We start from the raw sequence: 19720 nt of genomic DNA, 5'->3' as shown, positions 1-19720 counted from the left end.
ATAGACGTAAGGTAGATCAAACGGATAAATCTTTCACGTTGATTTTGGCACTCGTAACCCACCACCCGGAGTTACTTAAACTAACCTGATATTCATTTAACCGGTCGGCAATTAGCGCCCCGCCCGCTCGACAACATTAAGCTGAGTCATGGAGGCTTGGTTAAGGATATTTCTCAATGCCAATACTACATCTAAAGCCTCTTCACCCCCATACACGCACGTAATCTGATTTTGAACTCGTCCCATGTAAGCGCCTCTTGGGAAAGGAGAAACCCCCCTTAGATAAGCACTTGCGTCCTCCTTTAGCAAAGTCTATGAAGCTTTTGCCTCCTGTAATTGTACTGCTGGGTCTGTGATGCTTTTTGCATTTAAATGAGCGTCTACAGATGAAGATCCATGCCTCAACATTTTGAGGCAGGAACCCATTGACCCGACCTTGAAAGGGACAATTGCTGACCTCGCGCTAACGAGAGTCACCACATTGGGGTTGCCAGCTGTAGTTGCCATTTCCACTTTCACTTTTTTCTTATCACTTCTATTCCTTGCGATCCTATCAAAATATCTATAAGAGTACACTCGACCACTACGTAAGCGCATATGCAATGTACTGTATAAATGTGTTATAATAATAGGAAAATTCCCCAAAAGATACAAAAATACAGATAATTTGATAAAATATTATACGGAGAATTCCTGCAAGAAACGATTAGCAACAACGAGAAGAGAAAAAATTAATCTGCGGGCGAGAACTCGTAGTTGAAGATTGATTCTGTAATGAAGGAAGATTAATATGGCGAACAGCTCACCCCCAGAATACTGGATGATTGACTCCTGATGAACAACACTTCACTGAGAAAGAACCTGAATAGATAAAATGGTACTTAGCTCCAGATTATATTGCGAAGGATTGTTGACATGGGAAGACGTCTCAGTTCCTGTCTAAGTCTCGCGTCGGAAGTCGTGATGACGTCACGGTCTTCTCTCGTGCACGATGCGTGAAGAAATCCAAGATTGATGACGTCACATCCACCGTCCTTGCACTACTGCCTCTTGCTCTACTCTCTGCGTCCTTGCTCGTGATCGCGTGATGTTTCCTGTGTTTGTTTTCTTCTTTCCGTTGATGTTCGATGCTGCTCTCGTCCGGTGTAGATTCTCGAAGATAAGTGACAACAGTCGCTCAAACGTCGATGTTAATGCTTGTATTCTTCTCGATGAAGGACATATCTGCGTCTTCATAAACTGTTTGCGTTGATGAAGATCCCGTTTCCTCTGTTTAGTTTTGATGTTGAAAGGTGGAAGTTGGTTCTTGTAGACCTTCGGTCGGCTGATATGGGTCTTGTTAATTTTATTCTTCGTCATACGCTGCCACCACATTTAAGTCTCTTCGCTTTGCGATATACTTTTTTTTTGTGTTCTCCTTACGACTGTCATTCGTAAGTATTTCTGGTTCCTCCCATCTCCTTGGGATATCTTAGTAGAGTGGTTCTTCTAACTAAAGGAGATGATTCAAACAGATAAGTTGAAAACAGATATGACAACTTTATTCTGTAACTCCATACTAGGAGATGCAGCTCGGTCGGAAGACCGATATGTTTGAGGGTTGGCACGGAACTGCCATTCTAAAGCATCGCGTCGATAGCGGAACATTAGCTATCTCAGCGATTCATATAAAAAACATACGTAGTCCGCCGGCGGTTGGAAGTTACAAGTTTCCGGCGTAGGTTAACAGGTCAACCGCTTCCCATGGAAGTTGTTGTGCAAAGTTATCATTAACATAAAATGTTGACAACGCTCAGAGCTAGGACCAGGCTACTGCAGACAGCGCATAGCGTAATCTAGATCTGCTTTGGTCACGTAGGACCCTCCTAATTGCCCATGACCTCAGGTCATGGGATTATATTTACAGATCCTGTAAACTGAATAAATGTATTTATTATATATATATATATATATATATATATATATATATATATATATATATATATATATAGATATATATATATATATATATATATATATATATATATATATATATATATATATATATATATATATATATATATATATATATATATATATATATATATATATATATATATATATATATATATATATATATATATATATATATATATATATATATATATATATATATATATATATATATATATATATATATATATATATCTATATATAATATATATATATATATATATATATATATATATATATATATATATATATATATATATATATATATATATATATATATATATATATATATATATATATATATATATATATATATATATATATATATATATATATATATATATATATAGATATATATATATATATATATATATAGATATATATATATATATATATATATATATATATATATATATATATATATATATATATATATATATATATATATATATATATATATATATATATATATATATATATATATATATATATATATATATATATATATATATATATATACTATATATATATATATATATATATATATATATATATATATATGTATATATATATATGTATATAATATATAGATATATATATATATATATATATATATTATATATATATATATATATATATCTATATATATATATATATATATATATATATATATATAATCAGAGGAAGACGGACGAAAACCACACATCACTAGGCAATCTTTTATTATTATTTTGCCGACGTTTCGTAATTGTTTACAGAATTACATCTTCTGGGCTGCACATAAGAAAAGATATAAACATAAAAAAGTTAAAAGTATAGTCTAAAAGTTCATTTAAAATACATTAGAGTAAAAATGAAATCGATTAAAATAAAAACACCAACCTAGAATTGAATTTATAAAATTTGTGGCCATTTGCCACGCGCCGGAGCCAAAGGCCATTCAGCGCATATATATCAACGGGATATATTTACTAATAGAAGATACACTTATTATAATTAAATCAAATGATTAAAACCAAATTCAAATTAAAATACTCAATTAATATCATAAAACAAATGGATTTCCTTAAGAAATTTAAAAATCTCCTCTGTGGGAGCACCCTCTCCTAAAAAAATATCTGACAAAGGTTTGTTGGTGAAACCAAACCGACGTCTATGATAAAAATAAAGAGGACAGTCAACAAATATATGCCTCACTGTAATGCCAACATTACAATTGGAGCATTGAGGAACCTGCCTCTGCTCCACTAGTTAAAAGATACCGGTGAGTTAAAAAAGTATGCCCTATACGCAGGCGTGTTAAAACTATACTAGATCTTCTATCCATCCCAACAGAAGGGGACCAGGGATGAACAGAAGGTCTGATCAATTTCAGCTTTAAATTACTATTTCAAGTTGGACCAGTGATTCTGCCACTTAGTCCTACAAAATGATTTAATAAAAAGTTTAAAATCTTCACAGGGAACCCTCACAGAGTGGGAAGCCCGGGAGGAAGCTGCCTGCTTAGCGGCTGTATCAGCCAGCTCATTACCACGAATTCCCACATGCGAGGGAACCCAACAAAACTTCACACTGATGTGTTTTCGAGAATGCAGGAGGACCAGCCAATCCTGCACCTCTTGAAGATTTGATTAGATGGCATCAACTTCTGTAGTGCAGATAGAGAACTCTGGGAATCACAATAAATAATATATGAGTCCCCAGTGCTACCTGTACTAAAATAAATTTTAAAAACACTTAAAAATAGCATAAATCTCAGCATTAAAAATTGAGAAGTTAATAGGGAGGCTTTTTTTATTGTTCTCTCACCGATGATGACAGAACATCCAACTCCATTTGCTGATTTTGACCCATCTGTATATACAGCAATCGAGTTACTATGCTCAGAAACATGGGCCAAGAAGCTACTTTTAGCTGAACACTGAGCTGACTTTTTGTTGTCTCTAATTTGGCAAATATCTAAAGGAGGCTACACCATGGAGGGAATTTAGAAATGTTTGTTTCCATAACCCAGTGGAGGAATAAGGCCTACCTCTCTCGCACTGATGTTTAATCTAACTTCAAGGGGCTTAGGTAATGTAGGTTTAGTTGGTGCTCTGTCAACAGGATGTTTTATATACTTAAAATTTGGATTAGACTGAGAGGTTAGTGCTCGTGACAAATATCGGAGACCCTGTTCCTCCCTCCGAATGAAGAGAGGAGGAAAACCAGAATCTACATAAAGGCTCTCAACAGGAGAAGTTTTAAAAGCACCTGTACAAATACGCAATGCCATGTTGTGTACTACTCCAGCTTGCCTAACAAGGTCTTACATCCCGAGCCATAAAATCTGAGATCCATAATCATCTTACTCAAGCATAGGGCCTGATAAATTCTTAATAAAGTAGTACGGTCAGCTCCAAAATTCAGGTTACTAACAACTTTAAGAATATTGCACCGTTGTTTAACATTAACTGCAGTATCATTTATATGTTCAGCAAAAGTCAATTTTTTGTCAAAATAATTCCTAAATATTTGACTTCATCTTCATACAACAAAATAGAACCTTCTAAAAATAAGGTTGGAATCTCTTCCCTTCTACGTGTTCTACAAAAACGTATAGCTTTAGTTTTCTCAGCAGAAAATTTGAACCTTTACTATTAGCCCAGGTAGTAGCAGCATTAATTGCAATCTGAATTTTAGTACAAGCTTCAACTGCAGTAGCTCTACTACACAAAATAACAATATCATCCGCGAATGCTTGACCAGTTACTCCAACAGGGAGATGTTCAAGTAAACCTAGTAATGGCAATATTAACAAAAAGGTGGACTAAGCACACTCCCCTGTGGAATGCCTTCTTCCTGAAGATACTCTGATGAGAAGGTAGACCCAATTCTAACTTTAAGGTACCGGTCAGACAGGAAGTCTTTGGCAAAAATTAAACATATTGCCACCAATACGCCATTCAACCAGCTGCATTAAAATACCTCCTGCCCTCCAGGTAGTATCAAACGCTTTTTCCAGATCAAAGAACACTGCAATGGTTTGATTTTGGACAGCAAAAGCATTCTGAATCTCACGTGTGAGACATATAAGGGATCCAAAGTACTACGATTCTTGCGGAAGCCAAATTGCCTCTTCGACAACACTCTTTGTTTCTAATAACCATATCAGACGAAATTCACCATTCGTTCGTAAATCTTGAAGACACAGCTGGTAAGAGCAATAGGCCTATAACTTTTGGGATGACTAGGGTCCTTTCCGGGTTTTAAAAAAGGAACTATGACAGAGTTTTTCCACAACTTGTATGAAGTCCCTGAGCACCAGAATTCATTTAAAACATCGACAAAGAATTTTTTTGACTCCAGAGGTAAATGAGAAATCATGGCATAAATAATATCATCTTCTCCAGGTGATGTTGGAGAGGACAAAGATAAGGCATATTCGAATTCGACAATACTAAATGGAAAGTTATATGCCTCAGAGTTAGAACAAACAGGCGGATTAACTATAGTCATGTTTCTAATATTTGCGAAATTCCGGGGAGTAGTGACTGGGGCTTGAAATGCTGGAAAAGTGCCGAGCAAAAGCCTCTGCCACCTCTCTTGCATCCGATATAACTACCAAGTTGATTTTCAAAATCGGTAAAGGGAAGGGGAAAATTTCCCTAGTAATTTACGGATTCTATCCCAAACCAGAGAAAGTGGCGAGTTATACTTAATTCTGATATGTACTTGATGAAGGATTCCCTCCTTGCTTCTTTAAAGACTTGCTTTTGTTTGGCGAGGTTCTCTTTGTAGATTATTCTATTAACTAAGACAGGACGCCTTCGATATCGCTTGTAACTGGCTCTTGCAATTTTCCTACTCAAGGCACATTTACTATTCCACCAAGGTACCAGTGGACGACGGGGTTTCCCTGATGTTTTAGGAATTGACATCATTGCCCCTCCAATCATTATACTAGCAAGATATTCGTAGGCAGCTGAGGGGCAAGGAAATTCATTGGCCTTATGATTGACTTTGGTAGATTTTTCATACAGCTGCCAATCTGCCTCCTTTATCTTCCACTTGGGTAAAGATGGGGAGGGTATATTTTGTACATACTTAAGATGGATGGGATAGTGGTCGCTTCCATAGAGATTTTCATCCACTGACCACTTATAATCTAATCGTAATGACGACGAACATATTGTAAGATCAATTGCTGAACTAGAGTTATGGGCTACATCAAACCTTGTAGGAGAACCGTTGTTCATTAAAACTACATCATTGCAATCTATTAATCTTTCAATTATAAGTCCACGGTGATCACACCTACCTTCCCCCCACAAAGTATGTTTTGCATTAAAATCCCCCATCAGAATGAAAGGCTGAGGTAGTTGGTCTAAAAGTGATTGCAAATCTTCAACCTCTAATTGTCCTTGGATTGCCAGCTCTGTCCACCAATCGAGTTTCTAGGCCAGGTTCTAGATAAAGAGAGCACAGAGTGACCCATTTATTGATGAAAATCTGTGTTGCACAAGCTTGCAGTATGGAGTCTAATTTGATAACTTTTTGTGGTAATGACTTGGCCGCAATAATACATGTACCACCATGAGAAACGTTCACCTACAGGTGGTGGAGATCTGTGAAAAATAAAGTTCTGTCCACAGTTAGGAGAAACATTACCAAGTTTAGTCTCTTGCAAACAAAGGGCAGCTAAATTATGCTCCTTGAAAAGGACCCGGACTGTTCTCTGTTTGAATGGAAACCTCGTATGTTCCCTGACATAGAGCCATTATTTACTATTAGATTTTTTTTTTTTTTTTTTACTTTTTGGACTTGGATTGGGCTGGTCTGGAAAGACTTGGTCTTGGTCTTTGTTTCATAGAAGAACTTGGCAGATCCTCAAGAGACCTGCTATTTCCTCTCTTGGGAACCCTACTATGGGGTGGGGATATAGGTGGAGATGATGAAGGAGTGCGGGGTCTCTTATTCTAAGAGGCACCGTCTCTGCAGCGTGCACCTGAGCCTTATGAGGTGCACTGATCAAGGTGTCATTCTGGGACATACCCAGATCCAGGCAGTGAAGCTGCCTGTGAGGCTTCTACATCAGAAGCCCGAGAGACCTCCAAAAGCCCAGAGGAGGCCCATCGGGAGGGGACAAGGGGCGGGGCCTTCTTGGGTGAAGGCGGAGATGCTGAAAACGTACTTCGAGCTCAGAAGGGGATAGCTGAAGCTTTGAGGCTTTGAAGTTGGCATCCTAGTTTTGATCATTTTTATTCGATTTTCCAATTTTCACTACATCACTATATTGAGGTCTTGGGAACAAAAGTCTTTTTTGCCAGGCCAATACTTAGATGTTCAGCATGAGCTTTCTCTATGGCTGCCACTTCTTTTTTAAATGACTCACATTCCTTATGCCTTGCATTATGATTTCCCTTACAATTATACATAATATTGGATTGAACATTCGCCTTCTGCTTTTGTAAAGAGCAGGCAGCACATAACTGGTTTCGAGTCACACCTTTGACGAGTGGCCATATCCAAAACATATGAAGCATTGGAGTTGTCTATGCTTAAAAGGTCTAACATGAAATCTCTCCTTGTCAACATATACATAATCAGGAACTTCATCATTAGTGAAAGTGAAATAATCATTCTTGACCTTGGAACCTTGAAAATCTTCCACACTTTATCATCACACATTTCCAGCAATTCCTCGTCACACAGTTCATATAGGTCTTGACTAAAAACCACTCCCTTAGCATAACTAAAACTATAGTGTGGTTTGACCTCTTTTATCATATTAGTATTTTTCAGTTTAGAGATCATGTGGCCTTGTCTATAAGACTTTGCATGGACCAAAAACTGTTCTTTCCAAATCTAGTAATATCTGAGTTGGTCATTGCTCCTACCAATGTTTCTTAACTGTTTCCTGAAGTGGAAAAGATTACAAAAGTCTGATTTTGTTGAAACAATCAGCCACCTGGCAGGTAGAGGTGTCCTCACCTTACGTTTACCATCTGAAGTTTCCTGACTGACTCTAGCTGGATAAAAGGAATCTACTTCAATATTCTGGGGCATTTTATGTATTAATACACACTTTAATTTTTCCTTATGTGAACACTTGAAAGCATTCATGGCATTCTTATGAGTAGTAAACTCAATCCCACCCTCAATATGCAAAATCTTCAGTTTCACAATACTTAATAACTTTAATTTCACCATAGCTTCCAAACATTTCCATAAATGCAACACAATTTAAATCTGAGGAGAGAGAATCAACATAGAGGATTCTCTCACCACTACTAGAACTTTCCATAGCCACATCCAAGGTCTGCCATGGTGCGTCTTCTGTACAATTGAATTTTCTATAGGATTGTCCTTGTCCGTGCCAGAGGTCGAAGAGGAGGGTAGTGTCCAGGAGGTCGCATTGCCGTCCGGGGGAGTTTTATCATAGGGTCCGTTATTCATTAATCCTTAAGCAGAAATTTGAAAAAACTACTGCAAATCAGGCAGAAAACCAGGCCCCCGCATCAACCCCTCTCTTCACCAAAGACACTCAGCAGAGACTGACTCCCATATGTCCACTCCCTACCCTACCCCGAAGGGATAGCTCTACCATAACATGAGAGGCTCAAGTGTAAGCAAAACCGCTTGATAGGACTGAGGGCATAACTAGTATGCAATCATCCCCATTCATGTTACAATAGAGGGCACACGGAAAGAATGCCGAGAGTCCTACTGTAGAGACTATACCTCCCCGGATTTCCGCAGGCAAGTCCCCCATATGGTAGTTCCGCCCCGTGGATATTGCTATGAAATCATATCAACATCCTGCAGGGTCCAAACATACTCGAGAGGCGGACCAAACCTCTACAGTCTCTGCCATTTGGATCAAGAAAGAGCCAATGCGCAAGAGCCCAGCCCCTGCCCAACCCATAGAAGGTTTTAGTGAAGAAGGGGTGGGACAGCTAGGTTGAGCAACTGAGTTAAAGATAGTAGAAGAGAGGAAACAAATTTAAGTAAGAGGAAAATTGAGACTTTTGGATTCGAACTGGGAGATAGTTCTCCCAGTTCGAAAGCCCTCTTGCCCGCTATGCATTTTCAGCGTCAGCTGAAAATGCATAACTTCGTCAAGGCAGTCTCAATCAAGAGGGACCAACCTAGAGGTGAGACAGCAAGGAACTAAATGGACTCGCAGAAGCATGGGTGTTTAATGATGGTACGAGTTGTTTTATAAACAACGACTCAAGGATTGTTAACTCTTGTGGTTTGGTAGTATGGCCGATTACACTGAAATCTTTGTTGTCAATGTAGGTTTTACATTGTTTTGCTATTCATTAAATGTTTTTCTTGCTTTACAGAAAGCCCTGTCAATAAAATCACAAGGGTCCCTAGGACTTTGAGGAAGTCAGGCAACTGACCCGAAAACGTCCTCGAAAAGGATCTCGAAACAACAAAATTAAAGCAACATGAATATATGTCAGCACGGGGAACAATGCAAACAGTTTGTTTCAACATATAGAATGAGTGGAACCAAACCTGAATTGGAAAGAAGCGAAAGAGATCATGTTCTGTAAAGACATCACTAAACGGAACATTGATGAGTCATGTCTAACAAAGATAAATCGTGTAGATTTGATCAACAGCAGTCCCGGAATGTACAACCTGGATAAACTACTTGTAAACAACATTTTAATTCATTTAGTTTTTATATAGTAGTACGATAGTTTTTATATTTATGTACTGCTGCCACAGAGGTGTCTATGTAACAAATCATGAATTTTTGTATCACTTGACCCTGAAGAGGTGTGAAAAATACACGAAAGGGCTTGGTTGAAATAATAATGACTGCATGTATTCTAAGCAAATGAAAATCCGCCATCCAACTATATAGAGTTCTTGAGGAGATAAATACGCTTTTTTGTATTGTTTCAAAGGTAAATTTCAGGAAATAAAAATACCTTACGCACGTTCCATGCATGTATGGCATTCTGCCACGAAGGCTCGGCGCTGAGACCTATGAGGTCACTCAACGCTGAAAGGAAAATTGAAAGCAAAACGTTTCAAAGATGTAACAGGAGGAAAATCTCGCAGTAGTACTATGAAACAATTGTTTGGAGAGGGCTGAAAGTAAGATGGAGGAAAGAATATAAATGGAGGTATAGTAAAAAGAATGAAAGGGGTTGCAGCTAAGGGATGAAGGTTGCCGCAAGGAACCTAAAGTAATGACTACAGTGCACCTGCGCGTGAGGTGCCCCATACCAGGTGTCATTCTGTAGGTTTACGTTTATGACCACGATTTAACAAAGTAATTCCAAAATGACACAATTTCCTTGTTTATTACTGTAATCTGTTAAGTTTGGCGCTATGTTGATCGTATTCTTATCCACTGGATTTTAATAAAATTGTTCAAGTACTGGGAGACTCTCCATCATCCGTCTGCTGTACGAAGTCAGTCTATTTCTCGTTCATTGACATGTACACAAATTTATTTTTGCCTCTGTTAATACGCAAATGTCAATATCTTTACCTACTATGCATTTCTTGCCGTGTCCAATTGATTTTCGTTGATAAAATCTTTCCAAAGCATCGGATATGGATCATATTTTGGAAATAACTATTTGAAGCCACGGCCTAATTGGCAAAAATATGCACTGATCTAATGTTGATAATTAAGGCACTTATCGGAGTAAATCACAGAAATTCAAGGGAACTTAGCTAAATTAGTAAGCACCCAGAGGGAGGCTAGTGAAACGTCATTACTGAAGACCCTCCCACTCATTTATACTTTAAGAATGAAGACTCAGATGTTGGTAGTAGTAGTAATAGTAGTAGTATATGGGATTCTTGTTTTGTTTCACACACACAACACCTACCCTACTCTCTCTCTCTCATTTTCCGATGAATTATGTGTTTTAAGTAAAGTTACAATAAAGGAGTGGGCATAAAATGAGAATATTAATTCTGTAATACAGTTCCTTGACGCAATTCACGTTTTCCTTTAACTTGAAATATACACCAGTCTTACACACTCTCTGTGCAAACCATTGTTACCCTGGAGTTTCTATGGATTCATATTGTCTCAAAAGTTCCGGTTTACGTCTACCTGTTTAGTCCTGCCTAAATGAATGTAACATAACGCAAATGTTCTAACCTTAACTTCCTTAATGCATGATCAGTCACATAATAAATCCTAAGTATTTAGTATATCACACAACTCTCCATTTATTATTCTGTGCTTGAAACTGACACTAATGTTGTTTGTAGGGTTGTTGAGTGGTTATCATGAGCCTATGTATTGCAGGTTTTATCTATTTTTTTTATGAATTTGAAGATATATACTGCAAAATCACGCAAAACGAAAGCACTCTGACGCCACGAGGACATAGATGAACAGCAGTGGCGTATAACCTGGCTTTGCCCCTGCGTCGGCAACTCGACGATGTTTACTATTATGCAAAACATCTTACCAAACACCTAAACTATCGTATTTTCATTTCAATATGATTGTGTATCACCAGTTCCAAAGTTTTGCATAACTAATCAAGAAGGAAATGTAAATAGAAGTTGGGTTATAATTGCTATGTATTCCTATAGTTAACGTAAAATTGTACAATGCAAATAGTAATATTGCAATATGTATATTTACCAAATTCCTTTGCTATAATGTTGTCATATTTATACATATACCAAATTCTTATTCTTTACCGTGGTATCACTAATGAAAACCGTAATATTATCGTAATTCTCAACAATTCTCAACAAGAGGGTCAAATATTTATTTCCACGATCATTGTCACACTACTGGGAACACTGCTATTAAGCCTGATGTCATACTTTACGTCACAAGTAGCCTCCCTCTGGGTGCTTACTAAATTTAGCTAAGTTTCCCTTGAAATTTCTGTGATTTACTCCGATAGGTACCTTAATTATCAACATTAGACATCAGTGCATATTTTTGTCAATTAGGCCGTGGCTTCAAATACCTATTTCCAAAATGTGACCCATCCATCCGATGTTTTTGGTAGAATTTATCAACGAAAATCAATTGGACACGGCTCCCTGAAATGCATAGTAGTCTCGAATATCTACCTTCTACATTTAAAGCTTCTTCCAAAAGTCTAAAAATCAAATCTTTCAACCTTCCAAAAATATCAAAATATTCCGTTAGAATGAAATTTCATAACATTCATCCTATTTGCCATTCACTTTGGATGCGTCAAAATAAAACTTTTAACCTACTTTTAGCAACTGCAGAAAAGACTAATAATTAAAAAACGTTTTTTTTATATTCTTCTCCATTCAAATATTCATTTGTAAAAAATGTTTCAGTCTCTGTGGAAGGCTTAATAACCCGAGATACTCTTTTTCACTTTCTTCAATTCTGGTGGAATTTTATGTCAGTGACTTTTATCGTTAAGGCTCCGCGTTGTAGCCGGAGAGGCTATAGATCATATTGATATTTAATATTGCTTTTTCATCACCAATAAAATATTATCATTGTTCTGGAACATAAAGGAATATTTTTCTTCAAATGATGAAATAATAATGAAATGAAGAATGGACCAAAGGAATTGAGGATGGTTGCAACAACCTGGAATATTAGAACAAATATGACAATGAAGAAATTTGTAAAAAAAAAATTTAGTGGAAACGTTTGATATGATATATTTCCTCATCTAAGAAGAATAGAAAGAATGATCAAAGTTATCTACATGGAATAGTTCCAACTTCATTTAGATGAATGAAAAGAAAAAACACGAAATGAAAAATGAAATTTATCAGAATATTGTCTAGCGAAATTAACTAGTTCTCTCGAATACTTTGGCCAGTGCAAAGAAATGACGACAATGAAATAAAAATTAACTGTAGCTTTTAGAGTAGTATTTTTTGTTGAAGCCAGAATCCCGTGCTTTAATATAACAATGGATATAATCTTTTATCGATTGACGACTTCTTCGCACCTTTGGAATTATCCAAAAATATATTATGAGAGCACTAAAATGCTAATGTCATGAATTTTGAATGTATTAAAAAACATACTGTAATGGTAAATTTTGCTGATATTTTTTTTTATTGTGAGGAGAAGGGTTAGTGAAAATCTTTCTCATTAACACTGTGAAGGAATATCTTATAACAGAGGCCTCCCATTACTGACCGAGGATAAACTAAAATAGTGTTTTGTTTTTGCTAAGTCAGAGACCATTTTCATTTTCTTTTTTCAAATCTGTGCGGAAGAATTCAAGAATCTTGATATGAGATTGCGTACTTGAATCCGTGGAATTGTTCTTTTAGTTTAGGTTGGGAAAACTGTTGCAAGGTCTGGAGAGAGAGAGAGAGAGAGAGAGAGAGAGAGAGAGAGAGAGAGAGAGAGAGAGAGAGATATGAACACGGTTTGCGCTTAATAATATGAAGAAAGTAAAAGAAAGCAAATTCACTTAAGTCTATGCAGAGTAAGAGAATTTGACTTAAGAAGCAACAAATTTTAATTAAACAGCAAGAATACAAGCATCAAGGCAGTGAGATTTTCCGAAGCTAAAGGCTGGAAGGAGTAGCATGGTATGAAACTTTTCCCCAAAACTTTTATAAGCCTTTGTAACTTGTGTCACTTACCTCGTTTCCTGCCTCCACAAAAGAAAAGGAAAAAGAAAATCTTTAATGTCATGCCAGGGCCACGAAGTTGCCCCATATGTTGCAAAGGTTAATGTAACGGAGCTTGGGAAATAGGACACTTTTAAGAAGGAAAGTTAAGAAAAGTCGCAGAGATTATCTTGAATAATCTACAGTTCTTTAGGTCTGCCTAAAATCTCGAGGAAATTAGCGTCCGATGACAAATTTCGTGTTTAAAGTTAAGTTTATCTTAGTTTTACCAAACTACTGAGCTGATTAACAGCTCTCCTAGGGCTGGTCCGAAGGATTAGATATTTTTTACGTGTCTAGGAACCAAAGGTTACCCAGCAACGGGACCTACAGATTATTGTGGGATCCGAACCACATTTTATCGAGAAATGAATTTCCAGTCACTATAAATAAATTCCTCTGATTCCATGTTGGCAGAGCGGGTAATCGAACTCGCGACTACCGAATCGGTAGGAGAGCATGTAATCATCTCGTCCAACAAGGAACTTCGTGTTATAAAAAAATGAATGCATTTATGTGGAACATTTGACTTTCTATGGAAACAATCTTACACCTTTTAAAGAATCTACAAAATCAGTGCTTGTTGATGACCATTTAACCCTCTGTTATATAGCCGAAGTAGCAAGTACTTCATTACACCAGCATGATATTATCATAAAAGTCGTTAGGATAACATGCAAATCATTAATCGTGACATTCTACATCCTGTTCGCTGAATATAAGCAGAAACCAGAAACACGATATGGACTTCATTTGCCGGGATGCATTTTCAATAAAACTAAACGAAACATAAATGTCTATAAAAAGAACGAAACCTTGTATGCTTATATGTAAGCGCAAGAGTTGCTTGTCATCCCGACAGCATACCCAGTGATACAGTTGTCCCTTGAAAGCGATTTGCGAACTCTGTATTCGGAGAAAAATATGTATGGCCGAGGGCTACTAAATCACATTGCTAACGATAACTCTCTCCTACGTGGTCCAAAGGTGGTCACTAACACAATTACTGTTTTTATTCTTCCAATCCAAGTTTCATATTGAAGTGAAGCTCTATATAACATGTTATGGCGGACTATACTATATTCATGTATTTCCATACTGGACCTAAAAAGATTTATTTACTAAATCATCTCTGTCAGCAATATACCCTACGTTAGAGTATGGTCATCAATACCTTCATGGATATGAGTCTCTCAGAGAGAGAGAGAGAGAGAGAGAGAGAGAGAGAGAGAGAGAGAGAGAGAGAGAGAAAGTTGGGGTTACAATATCTTTATTAGGGTAATAAGATGACCTTAAATTTAAAAAAAATTTACAAACACTTATTCAGGGGATACGAAATCCTAATTATATTAAATGATATTAAATTATCTGTGAGACGAGTTGAAGATATAACATTCTTAAAAAGTCGAGAAAGCAAACTCTATATGTGATTTCAAACAAGTCTCGGTTCATGCAAATAAACATCGTAAAAATAGAGAACGTATCATTTATTAGTGCTTTGAAATATGTTTGGAAAACATCACATAATTTGGTACGTAGTGGAACGTAGTGGAATTTTCACCACGTAACAAATTAGGTGATAATTAGTCCCACAATGAGGTTATTAAATGGGCAATTCTGTACTGTTTTCAGAAACCTAGTACTTATATATATATATATAGATATATATATATATATATATATATATATATATATATACTATATATATATAAATATATATATATATATATATATATATATATATATATATATATATATATATATATATATATATGTATGTATGTATGATATATATATATATATATATATATATATATATATATATATATATATATATATATATATATATATATATATATATATATATATATATATATATATATATATATATATATATATATATATATATATATATTATATATATATATATATATATATATATATATATATATAATATATATATATATATATATATATATATATATATATATATATATAATATATATATATATATATATATATATATATATATATATATATATATATAAAATCAGGCGTTGACTCTCTGATATTGACTCTTTCTTAGCGTATGTTAATTCCCAACATAACAATATTAAGTTTACGGTCGAAAGAGAGGAACATAGTCAACTGGCTTTATTCTTTAGATGTACTCGTTACACGAGAGAATGGTTCTTTTAACACTTCTGTTTTTAGAAAGAAAACTTTTACAGGTCTATGATCTAATTATAACAGCTCATGTCTTTATAGTTTTAAGCTCAATTCATTGTCAACTCTTATACATAGGGCATTTTTTTATTACATCAAACTGGCATTCCTTCAATCAGGAAGTAAATTACCTATTGGAATATTTCAAAGATAATTGCTTCCCTCAAAAGCTATTTTTATAAAGAGGTTTCGGAGTTTTCTTAATAAGCAGTTCTTTAACAATACTAAAAAATTTATCACGGTACCAAAGTTAGTCTTTTATGCAAAATTTCCATTTTTAGATGACGACTCTTCAGAAAAAGGTTTACCCAGATTATGAAAAACAGTTATGGTGCAGTCAGTATTAACTAATACCAAAAAATCCATTAACAATTGGGTCTTTCTTTAAATATAAAGATCGATTGAGTCCCTTCTTAACCTCAAATTTAGCATATAAATATACTTGCCAAAGTGTAACTCTGGGACTTACGTGGGATCTACGAAGTAGTTTATTGAAGGTCAGAATCGAGTCTCACCGTGGAATAAGTTTTCCGAACAGGAAGTAGACTCTCCAACCCTGAACATTCAAATATCAGGAACCATGCAAAAATCTGCAAAGCACAAATCGAAAGAGACGATTTTTGCATCATAGGGCAAACACCAAACCCCCAAGAACTACCAATTTTGGAGTCGTTACTCATTAAGCAGCTGGTTCCCCAGTTGAATACCCAAACCTCCTCCATCCAACTGTACCTTAGTTAAACGTGTCCTCCACTCTCCTCTTTTGTTGTCTCCTATCATTCAGTCTTCCTTTCTCTTAACTTAAGGTTGGTTGGCGGTCCAGCTTATAAATAATGATTTTTTGTAATTGTATATTTTAGTAAATTTTATTCTTTTTTACGATTATTTTTATTTTAGTAAATTTAAGATGTTTTTATAATATAATAATTTTAATTAATTGGCAGATTCCCAAAAAGATGTAATAAATGATATTACGAAATGTTGAAATAAAGAACTATGTGTAGATTGGCCTGTTGCCTTCAGTCAACGCTTGATTTGATGCATTCCTTGGTCGTCACCTGCTTACCCCTTGGTTATATATATATATATATATATATATATATATATATATAATATATATATATATATATATATATATATATATATATATATATATATATTATATATATATATATATATATATATATATATATTATATAGTATATATATATATATATATATATATATAAATATATATATACTGTGTGTGTATGTGCACGCGTAATAATATATATATATATATATATATATATATATATATATATATATATATATATATATATATATATATATATACTGAAAAGGGAAGCCTAAGATGAGTAGAGGTTTGTGGAAATGAAGTTCAGAAAAGGCATTTCTAACGGAATTTGACAGTGGCTGTTTGCGTCACGGAGTTAAAAGCAGTGATGATGATGGTGATGATGATGATAAGGTAATAATGAAAATAAAGATAAATATATTCAATAAAGAAAGCTAAAGGACGAACTTCACTTGTTTAGATGCCAATGAGTGAAGGGAGATTTTATTCAGAAGTTCGTTTGTAGGGTAATGCCTGTCACTCTTATAAAAAAATAATATTTCTTGCGAACATAAGGTAGCAAAGTTATACCATGATAAACTCTTCCCCTCTTCGAGTAAAAATGTAATCCTTACAATATTAAAAAAACAATGTGGATATTAGCAGAATATTAGTATAGTGAAGAAAATTACACCGGTTACATCCTGCATCAAAATCAGAAAAAGTTAACAAGAGAAACATGGCCTACCTTTTCAAATGCAAACCAAGTCATTTCAGGCTCGGCCTCTTCTCATGCTGATGTCAGTGTGTTGTAAATAAAAAACTGAAAAAAAAGTTATTCCTCTTGCTCATCCCACCACAAAGCAGCAAAACAAAACCGAAAGGTATAAATACGTTGATGGTAATTTCGTTCATTTCTTCACAACCCTGAAAAGTAAGGATTTTACATTTACTTTGTTTATTTTCACAGGAATTACTAAACAACTCAACCCCATATGAGCATGTTAAGGTTGCCGTCAAATGATAAGACGATCTGTTAGCAAAAATTATCAGGTATATAAATTTTGTACTCCAGAATTACAAACCAATAGAAAAAATCCTGTTTAGAAGCCATTACTACTAAGAATTATGCCATAATTTTAGTTCTTAGCGATAATCAATATGCGACACATATCTATGCTGGATATTGAATTATATCCTCATTACAGATGGGAAATTTTATGGCTCTAAATGTTAAGGATATAAAAATGCATAGCATTCAACTGCTAAAGAAACTTGATACACAACCCAACCCTGCCATGGAAAAGATACTGTGATACGAGTCTCAACAACAAGTTAGGTTTGTGTAAAAAGTAGGTGAGTTTCAATGTTTTATGGGAATTTATAACCCGGTTTACAGATAGCATGCAAATTTTAGACTTTCTGGAAACATTCTAATGATAGGAACGTTCCCTTCTTACTTACACGGCCGCTTTACATAATTCATGAATTACAACTTTATCTGCCTTCAACATGTATTTGACTATAAATAAGATCAAAACATTCAGTGTGTGTGTGTGTGTGTGTCTAATAGTTTATATTATACATGTCGAATAAAGCAGTCAGCTTTAACATATGGGCTTCGAGGGACTAAAGATGCAAATCATATGGAGAAAAGATGATTTTGTTTTTCGAAACAAGTTTTTTTGGCGTCGATAATAAAAACAGAATTTATGACTATACGCCGAAAGACCGCACATCCCTTTTAGGTCCCTCATCCAACCAGTTTTTTTTTTAGTATAAAAGGAGGAGAGAGAGAGAGAGAGAGAGAGAGAGAGAGAGAGAGCGTAAGCTTTAGTTTGACTATGTTACCATGAAAGAAAAAGACCTTTATATCTATATTTCTTTTAAATGTATTATTTAACCGTATTTTGATCTGATTATCATTGCAAGAGTACTTTATTAATTTGGCTAGTCGTATTTTTCCTACACTCTTCAGGGATGATTTTCCATTCTTGAGAAGATTTTTCCTAAAGAAATTTAATGAGAGTATAAAAACAAATATTGAAGATGAGAATCTGTCCAAAACAGTAGATTAACAAACGTGTCTGGTGGCTGATAATTTTCATAACCAATATAGAAGAAAACCATTCCACTTTTCTTTCAGAAGTTTCACCTCTCTCTCTCTCTCTCTCTCTCTCTCTCTCTCTCTCTCTCCTCTCTCTCTCTCTCTCTCTCTCTCTCTATATATATATATATATATATATATATATATATATATATATATATATAATATATATATATATATATATATATATGTATGTATATATATATATCATATATATATATGTATATATATATGTATATATATATATATATATATATATATATATATATATATATATATATATATATATATATATATATATATATAAAGAGAGACCCCCCGACCGTGAAACTTCTGAAAGAAAAGTTAAATGGTTTTCTTCTGCAGTGGTTATGAAAATTATCAGCCACCACACACGTTGTTAATCTTCTATTTTGGACAGGTTCTCATCTTCAATATTTGTTTTTATACTCTCATTAAATACATCATTGACCGCACTGTTTTGGGTATATTAGCATACTGATTACCGCTAAGAACTAAAATTATTAAGCAATAAAAAACATTAGCATTTCGCTCATTAGAACTTACAGCAACATACATTCATATATATACGAAACACTCACAGACACACACACATATGTATATATATCCTCGGGCATTCCATTGAGGGGGTTAGATATGTGTATTTCTGGTGACAGAAGTTCACTCTCGACGTGGTTCGGAAGTCACGTAAAGCCGTTGGTCCCGTT

The sequence above is a fragment of the Macrobrachium nipponense genome, chromosome 31 (assembly GCF_015104395.2).
Source record: "Macrobrachium nipponense isolate FS-2020 chromosome 31, ASM1510439v2, whole genome shotgun sequence".
Classification (NCBI taxonomy): Eukaryota; Metazoa; Arthropoda; class Malacostraca; order Decapoda; family Palaemonidae; genus Macrobrachium; species Macrobrachium nipponense.
This window is presented reverse-complemented; position numbering follows the sequence as displayed.